Genomic DNA, 19,575 nt, shown 5'->3' with positions numbered 1-19,575 from the left:
ACGTACGCCCGACGGGTGCGGTGCGGTGCGGATTGACTTGCAGCACTACTCCATGCTCGGGCACTCGATGACTACAGTACGATCCACGTCATCTTGACACCGGAGACGACGCGGCGTTCGACCGTCCGTCTTCGCCACACCGAGGCCCGGGCAGCACGAGGAATCAAACAATCAGAACAAGACCTCCTATATGGACAGCCCACCAAGCGCGCGACCCAATTAGGTTCTTCTTCTGTGGATTTGATGGCCAGCCCAAGTCTGTCTACGGCCCAGTTAGGTCTTTTTCCGTGGGTCTGTTTGTATGCCTTTGGGTTGGAGGCAGATCGGTCTCCTTTTATCTTTATTTTCTTTTTATTCTATTCCAACTTTTTGTATTTATTTTCCATTATTTATATTGTTTGTCCATTCCATTTTCCGAGCCATTATATGTATTTTTCTGAATTATTTTTGTTATTACTTTGAATTATTCAGCAATATAATTTTATTTGCTCCTATAACATGACAGGATTATCCAATATAATTCTTGAGATGTTCGATGGTATATTTTGGATTGTTCCAACACCGAAATTTTATTGTTCTAATAGTACAATTTAATTGTTCCGCTAGAAATTTTGAAATGTTCCATATTATATTTTTAATTGAACCTCTTGTATATTTGAATTTATCCTATTTGAAACATCTAATTGTTCTTGTGGTATTTTGAAGTGACTAAAACAGTAAAACAATGGAAAAAAAACGAACACTATAATTGGATCCTTTTGCAAACTTAAAGCCCAACAGAGTAAAACATCCTTGTGGGCTGTGGGCTTGCTGAGGGAAGAGGGCCCACAGACCGAACCATGGAGGCGGCGGTTGGTTTCCTGCCGCCCACAGGGAGGAGAACAGACACCCAGCCCATCACCAAGTGGACCGGCCCACAAACTTAGGTATGTTTTTATTTTTACTTATTCTCTTTTTTCTTTATACTTTTTTCTAGTCATGGTAATTAAGTAACAATTTACTTTATTTATGTTTCTTCTTCTTATATGCAATTAACATTCTGCAAATCTTGCTTCAACTTTTTGGAGAAAAAAACTCTTAGAACACTTTATGCGAAAATGTTTAAATAATATATTGAAAATATTGAAGAAGTCGACTATTTTATATGATGTGAAGTTTGACCAAAGGATAAGGACACATTTGGCCGTATGGACAGAGAAACACTTGCTCAAACATCTAACTTTGACCGCTAATTTTCTTATAAATTAATCATCCACCTTGATTTTTTTAGAAATTCAATTATCCAAATTATTTTTCTAATAATGGAACTTCTGTTCGTTACAAAACTGAAAAACAATGGAACTGCTTGCTGCAAACTGAGAATTGAAAGAATACAATATACTGATAATATACCAAATCAACTTTCCATGCACAACTTGGGATGCATAACGGACACGACATTGGAATTTAAAGTCGAATCAGCTCCAGTGAGATGAGATGACTACATATTTTTCCCAAAAGAAAGATGAGACAAGTGCCACAAAGTTAGGATTAGAGATGATTATTGGGTATAGCGGATACAGGTAGCGTTTATTTATATATGTACCTATCGTTTTTTATACATCCGTGGGTAAAGGTCGGCATCAAACTCATTGCTCGTTTGTACCCGTCGTTCACACGTATACCAGTTTACCCATAGGATACTGGCACGAGGTGGCGGCGTGGGGCAGTCTGGCAGAGCGTGGCGGCTGGGGGCGAGGTTACGAGGGGGCAGAGGAATGAGCTAGACGTTTGGGCTGCTGGGTACTCATGTGATGTGTAATGTTAAAATTTGGAGGAATGAATCTACTTGTTATAGATCTATACGGGTAAAAGGGTATCATGGATATATGTATGTCTTACTGTAATTATACCCGTATACCCATCGGGTAGTATTTTTCACTCACGAACGTACCCATGGTACCAAATGCTAAGCATACCTAGCCCTATTAGGATATTTACCCACGGATAAACGAGTAATCAGGTTAAATTATCATCCCTAGTTAGGACAATGCGTGGTGTCAATTTTCTTTTTTTTTAAAAAAAAAAATTGAGCTCATTGGACAATGTGTTAGAATTCTCGCATCCATGCTGTTCATATTTTGTTCATATTTGCTTCTTGTGGAGACTGAAGAACAACAGGAATGAATGCCATTTCTAAATGGTACAATCTTAGGGGCATACGTGTTCACCTCATCGTCCATTCGAAGTGCCGGTACCATCTCGATTCAATCCCATGCATGCACACCCTTGCTGCTGCACCTTGGAACAGGGTGAGATCTCTAAATGAAGGTGGTCGGGCCGGTATTGATCTTGGTCCTGCGTCAGGAGACCAGGAGCATCCGAGAATCTAGGCGGTCGCCATCCTGCCGCCACGGTGTGATTCTCCCTTTGCCAAGCACATGAGTGACATGAAAGGGTGTTGAAAAGGCTATCTAAGTGCAGTGGTATTAGCTTCTGATCGTGCTGATTAGGGTTGTGTCTGTCTGAGTTTGACTATATATGGTGTGAGGTGTCCCCTCTTTATGTTACGTTTCAGTGGGGGGAACAATGGTCAAACATGGAAGCTAGGTTACAGTGAAGAGCTTCAAGTAGAGATGAGATTAAGATTAACAGATATTTCATTTTATTGAAAGTCTGTTTACCTAACCCCTTTCTGTAGACATCAACCTATGTCTTGTTAACTCGGATGCACAACTAATAGAGATTGAAACCATCAACCAAAGCAAGTCCTCAGCCCTTCTGCCTCTGAAAGCCTTTGTGCCTCATTACACATATACCAGTTTTACACAGTTCAGTGCAGATCATGTACAGCTTGTCTCTGAAAAAGAAGAATCCTGCTATACATACGACGGGTTCAATGCAGGTCGTGAACAACTTGTCTCTGAAAAAGAAAAACAAGAATCCAAGCGCGCATGCTCGGCAGTACTGCAGCAGCAAGGATAGACCAGCAGCATTACTTGGTCGTGTGTAGACCCGGCAACCAGGTGGTCAGGGCTGTGTGCAGCAAGAATGTACCTAACTAGAATAAAAAAAACTTAACTCGCTCCTAAAATGCTTAACGGATGAAAATTCATCTCCGACCCCGAACCCGGTGGGAACTCTGCTGAGAGCGGCGGCGGAGGCGGGTGGGACCGGAAGCGGGAGCGGGAGCGGTGGCAACGCGAGACCGCTGCAAGTGACGGCGGCAAGCGCAAACAGTGATGTTGACGTGTGTTGCTACTAGTGGATGGTGGGGCGGGCTTTTTGGATGCCCACAAGTGCCCGTAGGTGAATATGGGCCCATGCCTCAGACCCAAACCCAAATCGGGGCCCAACCCAAAACTAAATCAATGTTTGATTTTTTTAGTGTGGCTTTCAACATTTACTCATACTATATATATCATGTTTCACTAATACAGTAACTTCATTGTTGTCTCTAAGTGGTATTTACCGCTAGTTTTAAAGTCGGTAGTGGGCAACAGACAGTGATAGTCTCGACTATCACTACCGGTCTAAGGACCGGCAATAAAGTAATTATCACTACCAGCTGAAGCCTTTAGCCAGCAGTGATAGTAGGTTATTACTGTCGGCTTCAGCCAGCAGTGATAGTCGGCTCCGATTCAATATTTTTTTACCAAAAAATCAAAAACAAAATAACCAACTAGTCACTGCTCACCTGCCCTCGACCAGTCACTGCTCACTGAATTTTTTTCGCGTTAGTTCCAGGACCCAAACTCACACCCTCACCTCAGAAGTTCTACGCGCATGACCTCTCTAACCATCTCACCTCTTTCGTTCTTGAGTACAATAGCAAAATCAATCATTTTGATCTCTTCTGATCAAATATTTGAACGGCTATTTGGAAATTTAAATGATCTTAAATAAAAAGGTTATCAACTACAAAGTTGTAGATCTCGTTGAGTTCAACAATGTTTATATAAAATTTGTCTCTATCCGACTATGTATAAAAAAGTTATAAATTTTTTAAGATGAGATGTCATCGACCACAGCTGAAACATTGTTAAGATTATTTGGGTATTTAAATGACCTTAAATTAAAATATTTTTAACTACAAAGTTGTAGATCTCATTGGGGACTCTAGTTTTTATTTAAGTTTTTCCTCATCCAATTACGTATGAAAAAATTATAAATTTATTAAGATAAGCTATCCTCCATTATCACTGTCGGCTCGTCACACGAGCCAGCAGTGATGCCTATTATTACTGTCAATTCATAACACGAACTAACAGTAATATTTGACAAACTATCATTGTCGGTTCGTGGCTAGAATCGGCAGTGATAATTCATATATCACTGCTGATCGGTGCCTTCACCCGATAGTGAAGTATCACTGCCGGTTTAAACCTTCAACCAACAATGATGTCCTTTATCACTGTTGGTTCATAAAATCATATTGGCTTATTCTTTTCGCACGACTTTTGAACCGGTAGTGATGCGTCCATCACTGTCAGCACATTAGGTACCGGTAGTGATGGGCCATCATATATAGTGGGTTCTGTAGTAGTGATTATTTTGTATTCACCTCAATGTGAAAATATTTATATATGCATGTGATGGGGAATTATTAATGCGAAACTGAACTCGAGGAATCTGCTCTACTAGAACTTTATATATGCATGCACGTTGAACCCGGGTACAACACATGGCAGAACAGCTGGGCTTTTTTGCAGGATCAACTCTGTAGGTTGTTGATCATGATTAGAATTGATCTCATAAATAATCTGATCATGATATATAACTCAGATATGAGTGTTAGGGACTAATATATTTTAGACTCACAAAACTAGCCTGTCTGATCATGATTGATGACAAAGTTTAGGAGTCACAAGATTATCCAAAACATAGGTGAAATATTTGTAATATATAGGAAGCGAGTCTATAAATAGTTTTCTACCCCCTAACCTCTAAAGTAAATTTTGAGCGGTACCACGAAAAAATGAGGAATAAAGATAAATAATGGACCATATAGCTAAAAAACCCTAAATGCTACGAGAGCCAAGTTAGAAAAAACCTTCATGGCGTGCGCTGCCCTCGAATCGTGCGCATCGACAAATAAGGCGGCATGCACTGCACAAGAACTCTCCGTTCGGCCCTGCCTCCGCGACGAGTGATTTTCGTCTTCACGCGTGGATCGAGGAAAGAAAAGGGCGGAAGGCACACCAGTCCGTGAAGCCAGGAAAGCTCGTGAACACAACCATCTTCAGACACATGAATCGAGGAAGGAATACACCACGTCAAGCCAATACAAAGATCATAGGCACAGCTACAAGCGTAACACCTCTCTCTTGTAATGACGTCAAACAGTAGGTTCTCTGAGTTACTTAAAATCTACAAATTACATGATCTAATTTCACGGTTTAGAGAAGAAAAATCATATTTTTACTTTCTACTGAGAATATTGATTATGTTATTGACATGTTTGAACCAGAAAAACCAAATAACGATGTCACTGTTAAGGAAAAGAAAAATTATGCAGTAGAACATGAAACTTAGACTAAGATAATAAAAGAGCTTGTATATTTATGTTGAGATCAATGACTAATTCTTTAATGGCTGAGTATGAGGGTCAACAGACTTTGTGGAAAATTATAGATAGTCTGAAAAAGGATTTTGGTGATGTATCTCTTATAGAAGTGCTTAGTCTTGTTAATCGTTTTCTCTCTACCAAGATGAATGAAGGTGGTTATATTTATCGAATATCTAACTATATAGTATATACATATAAAGAGTATACCATATATGGACATGATACCTTGTTCGCATCCTTAAAAACTCTAGATATTACGGACCCAAATCTGCGGGACCGGGTATACTCGAGAATTTTCAAAACCTATACTAGGAAGGTCTCGATTGGGTTAACCGACTTGAGTACGACTAGTATCCAGGTTGAATTCGGTTGCCTTGCCTTGGCTGACAAGACGAATGACTCCCTATTGACTAAGATTGGATATAGGGTAGCGCCAGGACCTCTATGTAAGGTAGGGGACTCAGGGCCTGCTTGTTTGAGTTTTTGCTTTTGGGCTTTTCTGAAAAGTTGTGCTTTTGACTTGTTTGAAAAGCTGCTTTTGAAAATAGGCTGTTGGCTTCTACAACAAATTTTTGGCTTCTCGGCACATAGCTTCTCAGAAAAGCGTATCTCAACAAGCTTCTCAGCTTTAGTTTATTTTCCTCAGAAGCAGGCTTCTGGCTTCTCCAGAAGCCACTTCTCCAGAACCTCGTTTGTTCTGGCTTCTAGCTTCTGCCAGTAGCAGAAGCAGAACTAGAAACAAAAAACAAACAGGACCTCAGACCCCCAAGGAGAGAACTTCTACAACCTAGGACGGACAACCTGCAACTCGATGTAAGCACCAAGACCATAGGAGATACTCAGCGACTTCATGTCTAGTTTAGTTTAGATCCGATCTACTCTATGTAATAAGTTTAGCCACCTTGCTTATACTTGAGAGAATACATACACATCAACCTCCATACATGACGTAAGGTATTACTCCAGCCGGGGCCCCAAACCTATCTACATCGCGTGTCTTGTTTCGTCCTCGATCCCTGATCTCGAAGGTACCCCAATTCAATTATTGATATATTGTCGGAAACAAATCTTCGATACTATTAATGAGCATATCAATAAACTCCTTGTTGTGGTAGAGGAATTAAAGATTGCAGGCTATCCTTTTTAAGAAGAAGTCAGGTTATGGTTGTTTTGAACTCTTTGCCAAATTCATGGGAGCAATTTAAGATATTTTTTGTCAGTTTGAACGTGTGCTTAATATGTGTAATCTGGGGCATCATCTCCTTATGGAGGAAGATAGAAAAATCTCTCAGGGAAAAGAAAGAAACTCAAATAATTATGAGTTGCACCTGGGAGAGGAAAAGTACAAAAGGAATTGGCAAAAGAGAAAATCTAGATGTGATCTTAGAGATCAGCTTAATACAAAACGCGATGATGATGATCGTGGAAATTATGACTTATCTCAGATGAATGATAAGGACAAGAAGGATTTTACTTGTTATAACTGTGGTCAGTATGGGCATTCCAGAGCTGACTGCAAGAAAAAGAAGAAGCATAATGATCAAAAGAAGCAGAACAATCAGCCGGATGAAGTTAAAGGCAACCATTGAGCTGGAGGTATGCATTATGTTTTTGTATGCACGGAATCTTTATTTACTACTACTTTTTTAAATAGTTGGATTGTTGATTCTGGTTCTACATCACATATTGCTAGAGATCATAAGTATTTTACTTTCATACAAGCAATTCCAAGGGGAAATAGATAAGTCTACTTAGCCACTAGTGCTAAAGCTGATATACTTGGAATTGGAGATTATGTTAAACTCCCTAGTGGAGGAAAATTATTGTTAAAGGGCACATTATACTCACCTAGCATGAGAAGGAATTTAATCTCTGTTTCTCAATTGGAATCAATTGGTTATGATGTGCTATTTGGAAAAGGAAGAGTCAAAATATTATTGAATTCGTCACGATGGTCTTTATTTCTTTGATGATCTATTATATGGTGATAATATTGGTTGCTTAGTTGGCGAAGATAACTCCATAGGGAGAAATATTGGCAATAGGAACACATGCTCAGAATCATATTTATGGCATTTACGACTTGGTCACATATCTAATAACAGAAGTAAGAGGCTTATTCTAGAATTCTAAACTTTAAGTGGGAGAATTATGGTACTTGTGAAGCATGTATAATGGGTAAAATGACCCGTACGTCTTTTCCCAAGGCGGAATGATCTAATGAGCCTCTTACTATTATTCATTCTGGTATTTGTGGTGAAATGTCTACTCCCACTAAAGGTCAAAAAGTTTATTTTATCACGTTCATTGATGATTATTCTAGATATGGTTATGTATATCTTCTTAAACACAAGTCGGAAGGTTTTGATGTGTTCAAGACATTTAAGACTGAAGTGGAAATAGTTGAATAAAAAAATTAAAGTTTTAAGAACTGATCATAGGGGATAATACACTTCAGGAATTATAAATGATTTTTTGCAAAGAGCATAGAATTATTCATCAGTATATTATGCCATACACTACGCAATAAAATAGTGTAGCTGAGTGGAGGAATAGAACACTCATAGATATGGTTAGGTCTATGATAGCATATTCAGATCTCCCTTTATCTTTTTGGGGTCACGATTTGCATAATGTTGTTTATTTATTGAATCATTCACCATCAAAAGCTGTCACAGTCACTCCTTATGAGTTGTGGACTGGAAGGAAACCCTCACTTCGTTATTTATCTATTTGGGGTTGTAATGCTTAAATTAGAGTGCCAAATTAGAACCGTACTAAGTTGCTTGCAACCTAAAAGCACACCAGGAATTTTATTAGTATTCTACAGAATCAAAAGGGTATCGGTTTTATGATCCTGAAAATGACAAACTGGTGGAAAGTAGGGATGCAATTTTTCTAAATCATAATACACCTTGCCATGCTAAACATGCAAGGGTCAAATTATTGGCAACTCCACAAGAGACACATATGGATACATCTGGAATTAACTCAACTAATGAGGAACATTTAACTTCAGGAAGAACACAAGCCAAACTCCCAACACTAACGTGCTTAGGAGAAGTGGGGGGAATATACATGCACCTTCATATCCAGATGATTATTATGTATTTCTAGGGAAGTGCACTCTAAAATTTCAGATTTAGATCAGGAAGACCCAAAGACTTATAAAGTAGCCATTAGTTGTCCTCAATCAAAACTATGGGTGGAAGCAATGCGGGAAGAATTAAACTCAATAAGGAAGAATAAAGTTTGAGAACTTGTTACTTTATCCAATAACCGCAAACCCATAGGGTGTAAATGAATATTAAAAGGAAACTTAATGCAGCAAGCCAAGTGAAAAAATATAAGGCTAGGCTTGTTGCTAAAGGCTTTACACAAAGGGAAGGTGTTGATTTTGTAAAAAAAAATTCTCCTATTGCAAAGTTTACTTCTATTCGCATTATTAGTGCTTTAATGGCATATTATGATCTTGAACTCCACCAAATGGATGTTAAAACTACTTTTTTTTAATGGTCATTTGGAGGAGAAAATATATATACTTCAGCCAGAAGGTTTTTGGAAAAACGAAATGAAAATAAGGTTTGCAAATTGAATAGATCAATTTATGGTCTTAAACAAGCTTCACATCAATGCTATATTCTTTTTTATAATGCTATCATGTCATATGGTTTTTCAATGAAGGAAGGTGATCATTGCATATATTCAAAAGTTATTGGTGGAAAATTTGTGCTACTATCTTTATATGTTGATAATACTCTTATTGCTTCTAATGATAAATATACATTGACAGAAGTTAAAGCTTGTTTGTCTTCTAAATTTGATAGGAAAGATATGGGAGAAGCTTCCTATGTTTTGGGAGTGGAAATACATAGAGATCGGAATAAATGACTTCTTGGTTTATCCAAAAAATCTTATCTTCGTAGTGTTTTAAAATGATTCTCTATAGAAAATTGCAAACCTATTAATATACCTTTGGTAAAGAGAACTAAACTCAGTGAGGAAATGTGTCCAAAAACTCCTGAGGAAAAAGATAGAATTAATGACATTCCTTATTCTTTAGCTTTAGGATGTCTTATGTATGCTATGTTATTCACGCGATCTGACCTTAGCCATGCTATTGGAATTCTTAGTAGATATCAAAAGAATCCTTGGGAAGAGCACTGGAAGCAAATGAAACATGTATTGCGTTATGCCAAAGGAACTTTGGATTATTCATATGTTTTAACGGTCATAATCTTTAGCTGTAGGGTTATACTGATGCTGATTGGCAAGGGTATCTGGATGACTAGAAATCTACTTTAGGTTATATATTCACTTTGGTAGGAGGTGCTATTTCTTGGTATAGCAGAAAATAGAATTCAATTACTCTTTCTTCCATGGAAGCTGAATATATTGTTGCATCTGAAGCGCTAAATGAAAGTGTATGGCTAAGGGAACTTCTTGCAGTAATTAAGGTCATGGAAACTACATCACAGCCTGACATTATTTGTTGTGATAATCTGGTGGCGATCAAGGTCTCCCAATAACCTAAATTCATAGTAAAAGTAAACACATTGAGGGAAGATACCATTATATTCATGATGTTATAAATAGACTTAAGTCTGTTCGTTTGGTTTATTTACCTGGTAGTAGTATGGTTGCAGATCTATTGACTAAGCCCCTTAGTTAGGAATTATATTTTAAGCATGTTAGAGACATGAAACTTTATTTTATTGATTGAAATATTTCAGCCAAATGGGAGATGTTAGATTTTTTTAGTGTGGCTTTCAACATTTACTCATACTATATATATCACGGTTATTTTGTATTCACCTCAATGTGGAAATATTTATAGATGCATGTGATGGGGAATTATTAATGCAGAATTTAACTCGAAGAATTTGTACTCAAGGCACCGAAGATGGTTGTGCTGGGATACAATAGAGGAATAATTGAGATTGGCTATACTGGAACTTTATATATGCATGCATGCATGTTGAACCCGGGTACAACACAGGATGGAACAACTGGGTTTGTTTGCAGGATCAGCTCTGCAGGCTATTAACCCACATGATCATGATTGAAATTGATCTCACAAACAATCTAATCGTAGTATATGAACTCACACATGTGTGCTAGGGACTAATATATTTTAGACTCACAATACTAGCCTATTGATCGTGGTTGGTGACGAGGTTTATGAGTCGCACGGTTATTCAAAACACAGGTAAAATATTTGTAACGCTTGAAAATAGAGTCTATAAATAGGTTTAGAAGCTCTAAAGTGAATTTTGACGGCACCAAAAAAGACAAAGAACTAGAGCATAAAGCGAATAGCCTTAAAAAAAACCCACAGACAAAGCCCCAACATGAGACCCTCACAGGGCAAAATTTACCCCGGCCTGCCCCTGGTGGTTTTAAAATCTGCGGGGACCCTACCCAGCTCGTCCGGTTGCCAGCCGTAGTCGTGCGCTGGTCATACGAACCAGCAGCAGTACGTGAAGCATTATCGGAAAAGAAATCGTTTTCTTTTCCTTCCCACAGCAGCAAAGGAGGCAAGTATAGTTTGTTCTTTGGGAATTGAGGCAAGTACAGTTGGTCGTACACCACAAAGCTGCACTGATCCTCCGTGTACGCAGCAGCAGCATCTGCAGAAATATCGCGGTTAGATTTGCTTAACTTACATAATCACTTTCACGATCGTCACTTCGTCAGGCGGTCGGGTGTAGGGTGTTGTGTGCGCGTGCCCAGGGATGCAATGGTGTTAAGGGTAATGGTGAAATTATTAGTATACTACAACTTTATTTTATACGATGGATCATTTTGATCCCTCGCAAGAAAGTTAGCGATTTTGATAACAAAAATTGAGGGTTTCACAGTCAAATGTACTTTTTTTTTTCAGAATGACCATGAAAAGAAATTATCTGTGGTGTGATGTGAAATGACCTTTCTTTTAGAAAAATCCCTGATCCTGAACAGCCAACCTGGGTTTAAGGCAAACCAGAATGGTACAACTATTTTTATATGATGTGATGTTCGAGAAAAGAAAAGGGATACATTTGGCCGCATGGGCAGAGAAACACTTGGTCAAACATCTAACCGTGACCACTAATTTTCTTATAAATCATCCACTTTAATTTTTTCGAAGAAATTCGATCATTAGCCTGAACCATCAAAATTCTTTTTCAAATAATGGAACTTCTCTTCGTTAAAAAAAATTGACGAACAATGAAAAAACTGCTGACTGGTGGCTTAGACTTGACAGGATACAATATTGGAACTTGCACAACTAAACAAACTTGATTGAACAGCCATCCACTTGGTTGTAACTAACACAACAATATTGGAACTTGAAGCCACATGATCAATTCCAATCAGATGAGATGACCATAGCTGCCACAACGTTAGGACAATGTGCTGCAATTCTCCCATCCATGCTATTTTCATATTGGCTTCTTCTAAAGATTAGAATAACAGCAAAATTAATAGCACCATTACTAAATGGTGCGATTCTTAGGGACATACGTGGCCGCCTTGTCTCCCACTCAAAGTGTCGGCACCGTATCACCAAATTGATAACAAACTTCACAATCATCACAATTCAATCACAAAGATATATACCCTTTGCTGCTGCACTTTGGACAAGGTGGGATCTAAACAAAGGTGTCTGGGATTGATCTTGGTCCTGCGCCAGGAGACCAAGGAGCACCCAAAAATCTAGCGGTCGCCATCCTGCCGCGACACTTTGATTCTCCCTTTGTCAAGCACATGGCCGGGCGTTAAAAAGGCTGCCTACTCACTAGCTAAGTGCAGTGGTATTAGCTTCATTCTGGTATGGGATCCTGGGTAGTGCTTAATCAGTGGTTAGTGTTGAATAAAGTACGGAGGAAACGTTTTTAAGTTAACTGCGGTGGCGGTGTTAGGTCCTGATCGCGCTGATTAGGGTCGTGTATGTTTGTCTGTGTTTTGTTATTGTGTGACGTGTCCCCTTTTTATGTTATGTTTCAGTGGGGGGAACAAGGGTCAAACATTGAAAAGCTAGCTAGGTTAAAATGGAGAGCTTCAAGGAGAGATGGGATTAAGATTAATATATATTTTCATTTTCTTGAAAGTGTTTTTATTGTTAGCATGATTCTTGATCTAATTAACATAAAACACCAGCCCTAGCACTTAACACACCCTAATGCGGAAGTGTGATCAATATACCGGAGCCCATAGACGCCATGGCATGTAGTTCCCTCGGAGAAGAGCCGCGATAGGGTTTTGTTCAATTGGTGTAGTGCAGTGTCGTGCAGTCTGTCAATGTAGATCATGTCGGTGAAGGTAGTGGTGTAGTCATGGTCGCTGGTGTGGTAAAGAGCTCAGTGCAATCATTGGCAGCAGCCTTCACTTCGCTGCTGCGCCATTGATGATTGCTTATGGTTTTAGGGAAGTGCGGGGAAGGCTAAACCTCATGAAAAACATTAGCCCATGAGGTGCCGGCTCCCCCTGTTTATATAGCGCAACACAAAACGGGACTGCAACTAATAGGGTTGGTTACGCCCCCAATCAGGGCATGTGGGTGAGGGACGTGCCCCCTTTCATCTCAGTTTTGGTTAGGAATCCGAGATCAATACCAATATTCTCCCCTTGATCGTAAGGTTGATATCAATGTGTTACAATGGTCAATGAGATATAATCAACCAAGACACAAACAAATTAGTACGTGCACCAAACAGGCATGCATTTTCACTTTATTTCCCTGTTATATATATATAGTTCACACATGTCAACAAACTAAAAGCTAATTCTAGGAGGATAAATGCCAGATATAAGGTTAATGAGTCAATTTGAAAAGGGAAAATTACAAAAACCCACCTACAACTTTGGAGGTTTATCAAAAACCACTCTACAACATTTTTTTTGTTGGTCAACCCCTGCAACTTTCATTTGATGTCAAATACCCCCTAGCATTGTTTGACCATGATAAGTTACTTTTCTGACTTCCAAAATAGCACGATGACTTCTAGAATGATTTACATAGTGCCCTAAACCATTAGCTGGGATTCTTCACTGTAATTTTGAACACTTAAATATGAGAAATAATTATTTAATAGAATGTCAACTGGGAGGCTAAATAATGAAATGCTAGGTTAGTTTAAAAGGTTCCGATATATTTGAAGTGACACAAGATATCGCTACGCCATCCTAGGAACCATAGTAACTTAAGTAGACGCCACATCGTGCGGTCAACCAGTGCAAGGTGTTGATTGACAAAAATTATTTTTAGGGTGGTTTTTGATAAATCCTAAAGTTGCAGGTGATTTTTTGCAATTATCATATTTGAAAAAGATAAATTAGCAAGAAAAATATCACATTAATTTAAAAAAAATAAAAGATTAAGATCCCCAAACTCTAAATGGAACAACTTACGGCTATACACTCTATTCAACACACGCTGTAGAGAATGAGTTTCATTTGAATTCGGATATGCTGATAGGCTCTAATTATGCACTGACCTGAAAAAGAAGAAGGTGACATACTGACGCAGACCAAAATTTGGAATAAAACCATCTGTGGTATCCTTACTTATCACAAATGATTTTGAACTTCTCAAGCCTCACAAACAGTTCACAAATGATTTTGAACTTCTCAAGCCTCACAAACAGTTTTTTTATAAAAAAAAACACACATGTGATAAATATATCACATGCGGTTTTTATATTGCATGTTATGTCCCATATGGAATACCCTCTATGTAGTAGTACGCACAGGTTCTCATGCATGTTCATATAATGTGTCTAAGCCAATCAAAGTTGAGTGGATAATAAATTGTAAAATAGGAGATTAAAAGTAAGGACTATGACATGACACTATCACTACTAAAAAAAGACCATCACTGCCAGTTTCAAACTAGTATCGTTGTCGATTTTGGAACCGACAGTAATTAGTTGATTGTCAGTGATACTGTCGAGGATTACTACTAGTTCGGGAACCAGCAGTAATATACCTATCACTACCGGTTCGGGTTACGAATCAACCATAATAGTTGGTCCCAAATTCGATATTTTTAGGGCTAAAAAAATGATTTTTTTCACCCAACGAACCCCTAGTGGTCGCAAGTCACAAGTTACACGATTTTTTAGGCGAAATGCAAACATGCAACTTAAAACATCGGCAGTTTGTGAGGGTAAAATGCATGGTTTGATATTTCACATGAGGCTTTCTTACCATCTCACCTTACAGTTATAGCTAATGGCTATAGGATAATTTATTCTGTTGATCTTTTTTGCCCAAATCTTTGAATAATTATTTGGGCATATAGATAGTTTTAAATGAAAAGTTTTCAATTACACAGTTGTAGATATTATCAAAAGATATAAATTTTATATAAGTTTATCTTTATTAAACTCTGAATGAAAAAATTATGAATTTTAGAAGATGAGTTATCTAATATTATCACTCTCTGTTCGTGTTATGAACTGGCAGTAAGTAACAAACATGAACCGGCAATAAAAATCACTTATCACTATAGGTTCATACCAAGAACCAATAGTGATAGTACTAGTGCCAGTTTTTGACATAAATCGGTAGTGATAAGTGATTTTGACTACCGGTTCTTTTTAGATGGACTATTAATACCGGTTCTTGACAAGAACCAGCAGTGATAGGGGGTAAGAAAGGGTGTTTCAGTAGTAGTGTAGATAAATACATATATTAATAATTGAGCAATGAAAGCAGCTTGTAGCATTTAGGTATGTTTCAACTAAGTTATGGTATTACTGTAGAAACCCCATTATATTCACTACCGGTTTTGGAGCCGGCAGTGGGCAAGGGCAGTAATAATCGAGGACTATCACTGTCGGCTCGGTGGACCAGCAATGAAGGGGGTTATCACTACCAGCTGAAGGATTTGGCCAGCAGTGATACCTAAGGCATCACTACCGGCTGAAGACTTCGGTCGGCAGTGTTTTCCCTCTCCTCCCTCCTCGGTCCTCCCTCTCTCTATCCTCGATCTCTCTGTCTCTCTCTCAATACATGCATACAATGATATATATATTTAATGTAAATCAAGTCAGACATCGACAAACACACATATATTCATAATAGTTCTCACAGGTCACCCTCTGAAAAGTCGATCGAGTTGAGCCAGTCCAGTATCCCTCTACCTCTCCCGTGATGAGGACCGCATCTCTGCACTACTAACTAATGGCATGTGTACATCCAGGGATGCCGAGGGGCCGATGGTGGTGGAGTGGAGGACCCGACCACGCCTAATCAACCGTAGCATTGCCTATGCTCTAGGCTCCTCGATGTGTCAAAGACATCGAACTCTGATGCCTGAACGCTTCTACGGTTTGAGCCTTTGGCCTCCACCGCAACACACTGACAGGCCACCCTCTTGTCCTCCTCCTCCTGGGCATGCTTACGGGACGCTGCTTCTTGCTCCTCCGTAGGGCATAGCTAACGGGCCTGCCTCTCATCCTCCTCCTGAGCACACTTACGGGATGCTGCTTCTTGCTCCTCCTCAGTGCACAGCTGATGAGCTAGCCTCTCATCCTCCTCCTGGGCACGTTTACTAGTCGCTGCTTCTTGCTCCTCCTTCGCATCATCGTTGGAAGGCCATTCTGTCGAAGAGTCGTTTGACGATACCAACTTCGCATCATACATAGTAATTCATATTATTCATTAATAAATAGTAATTAATTGTATTCATTAATATTGTGTCAATTGTGAAATATAATACGTTGTCAAGCCCCTTGGTATTCTTCCTCCTTATCACATGCTCTCTACTAGAAGGTACAGTGTCATCTGAAGGTCTCTCACACGTGGATGGCACGATCGGTTCATGAAACTCACCGTTTGGGTTGATAACATGTTCCAAGAAGAACCCAGCCATCTGTTCCTGAAGGGCATGTATTTCTGCAGGTTGTAACATACTTGTGTATAGTTTGGAGAGCTGTGTTTAAAGAATCGAAATAATTAGTCTTTGAACATGTGTAAAAATTGAAATGAAGGCATCGATATGTTATTTCATATCTCAAGATCATTGAACCTAACAATGTCTCTATCTTGGCTGAATGCGTGCATGAAAGTAAGAACATAAAATACGTAGAGATTATTGTCGGATGGCTGTCTCATGCACTTCAAAAGGAAAGGATTCATCAGTGGAATGCAGTAGGAAATGCAAGACATGAATATGGATTGTGTACCAGAAAGTCAGTTCTAAATGGAAAGTGGATAACACTCTTTTTGCAGTATTTTGTGTACGTCATGTACGTGAATATGAATACCAATTAAACTTAGATGTAATCGTTGAAATTATTGAGTTAAACTATTTAGCATGTCGATGAGGTGTTGATAAGTCATCTTATCTCTCTTCTATGAGTCCAAGAAAATGATCTTGCTCAAGTCTGGGTAGATGACAAAGAGAATCCAATGAAAACTATAGAATATGTCACCATAGCAAATTAGTACTAGAATCGAGTTACCCATAAAATAAGGACGCCTTGGCACGCAAACATGTACTCATAGCTGTAGGGTAAGAGTATGAATTTCTTGTATTGGTGGTGAAGCAGACACTTCAATAAGTAGTCCTCGGTGAAGTCTAGATTTTTCGTTACAAGTTTCTGGTTCACAAGGCCATGATCGATGAATCCTACTTTTTTATCTAAGTCTTGTTCATATGCTTGGATCTTCATTCTACGAAAGAGAGAAGTTAGCTATGCAATTTCAAGGTACAATATCATATAATGTGAATTATAAGCATAAATCACTTATAGAGTCCATGCTCTGACTATAGCCACATCGAAAGCATCTTTCTTGTACAATGCATGGGGTCATCGGTGTGGGTTCATGGTCCTCCAGTGGCATGGGCTCCTCGGCGTCGAGAGGCATTTCGGCGGAGGGCACAAGGAAAGGGAAAAAAATTTCTAAGTGCCAAGAGGAACAAGGTGTTGAGCCATTTTATAGGGGAGGACTTTTACTGCCAGCTCAATCATTGAAACCTAATATGTCCTCATCCCTAAGATCATGATCTATTTCACTGGGTGTAAGTTCTTGATCTACACTATCGGTATGGAGGGCTTGATCTATCTCTCCCTCATTAAGGCCTTCCTCGCCTTGTTTGTTCCAACATGTATAATTCTCTTTAAATCCATACATGATCAAGCGGCGGTGGTCTTCACCATGTTAATAGCACTCTTAAGGATTGGTTAGGGTTTTAGGTGTGGGAGAGACGATAGATTTCATGAGTTGATGACTTATTACTGTCAGACCCCCCCCCCCTCATCTAGTCTTATGATGCTGAACGGAGGTGGCACCATAACCAACATATTGGTTAGCGCCTCCGATCGTGACGCTTGTGGAGTCCAAGCTCTCCAAATATTTCAGTCAGTTAGGATTAGTTGACCGTGATACATCTCATTTCTTCTAGCACATAATTCCTCACTTTATTAAATAAGTTATTTCCAATGGAAAACGTGTGACAGATTAGTTGTGCAAAAAATGTTTTTAGGCCCTGTTTGTTTCAACTTCGGATTCTGGCTTTCAGCTTTTATAATCCGAAGCTGAAACAAACAGGCAGCTTTTGGTTATAGCTTTTTAAAATCTGCTGGTTGGATTGTGAGAATCTGAGAAGCTGGTTTTCCTCAGCTTTTGATAGATTGTGAAAGTCCATTTTACTAAACTGTCCATTAAATTTTTTTAAATCTACAGTCTAAAAGCTTTTCACAATCCAGCTTTTAACAATCCAGCTTTTATAAGTTGCTTTTCAGAATCTCTAGCTGAAACAAACAGGCCCTTAGAGTTATAGGAACTAAGCCCCAGTCCGATTGCACTGCAAAGAGGACAAAATAGTTTACAGCCCTTTAACCGTCCTACAGCATTTCAGGCATCAAGAGAAATAAACTCAGACCACGTCCATCTCACAAAAGACGCACACAACTCATGCTTCATTCTGTCGCAAACGAACACGGCTAGCTTCAGAACTGCTTGCATCCTTCCTATCACTTCACCTCCTGGCATCACAAACTTAATCCTCAGAGCTCTTGGAGCCACTGCTTCCAGCTTGCTGATCAAAACTTCGTAGTCTGACAGTTACCGCACTGAACAGAGTAACCTCCAGTTCTTCAGCATGGGTATCACCGTCTGTCAAAGCAGCGATATATTCCTCCAAACTCCACACTGAAAACACAAGTGATTTCTTAGTTTCCACAACACCCACAGGGCTGCAGAATTGAGCATGTTAACATTAACAAAGCTCTTATCACTAAGCCACAAAGAAGCTACTGACTCAAAATTGTTCCCTACTGAGAAACCGACTACTTCAGATTTCATTTCCCACATATTCCTAGCTACTACATAGTCAAAGAAAGAGATGATTAGCTGCTGAAATCTATTTGAGGGAGGCTTGACATATTTCAATATGCTCACAGTTAGATTAAAAAAATGAACTGATTCTAGCTCAATTGGTGGATATTTTGGATGTGACACCCCCATCAAACATATTGTTGTTTCAGCATGTGCTTCACAGCAAGATCAAACAGAACAGTCTCAAGAAAAAAAGTATGATCCAACAGAACCGTATTGACTCTTCGCGCAGCTGAGTTCCCAGTCTCAAAACTATACTTTTCGATTTTAAGCTATAGTATCATTGTTCGTTATTTGGAGAGCAAAAAACCATAGTCAGATTTTGGAGCCAAAAGATGAGATCAAAAATTTCTCTCAAAATGCATATGTACATCAAATTCTATGGGTTTCCCCCCCCCCCCACCCCCTTTTCGGCTAAATCATTCACAGCCTAAGCAGCTCATGCCCTCTTGCTCTCTGAGCCCACTCCATGAGCACCATCCTGACTTCTATCAACTCTCTGTGCAGCTCCCCGACCTTATCCTCGAACGCCACAACCGTCTCCTCCAGCTCGTCCCACCGTCTCCTAGCCGCCGCCGTGACGGTCTCCGGGCATCGCTGCCCGCCGGCCACTGCGCATTTCACCGTCCGGCCGGCGGCCGCCGCGGCGTCGAGCTCGGCCATGCACGGGACACCCTTCTTCCTCCGCCGGTCGT

Source organism: Phragmites australis, chromosome 19 (genome assembly GCF_958298935.1).
Source record: "Phragmites australis chromosome 19, lpPhrAust1.1, whole genome shotgun sequence".
Lineage (NCBI taxonomy): Eukaryota > Viridiplantae > Streptophyta > Magnoliopsida > Poales > Poaceae > Phragmites > Phragmites australis.
This window is presented reverse-complemented; position numbering follows the sequence as displayed.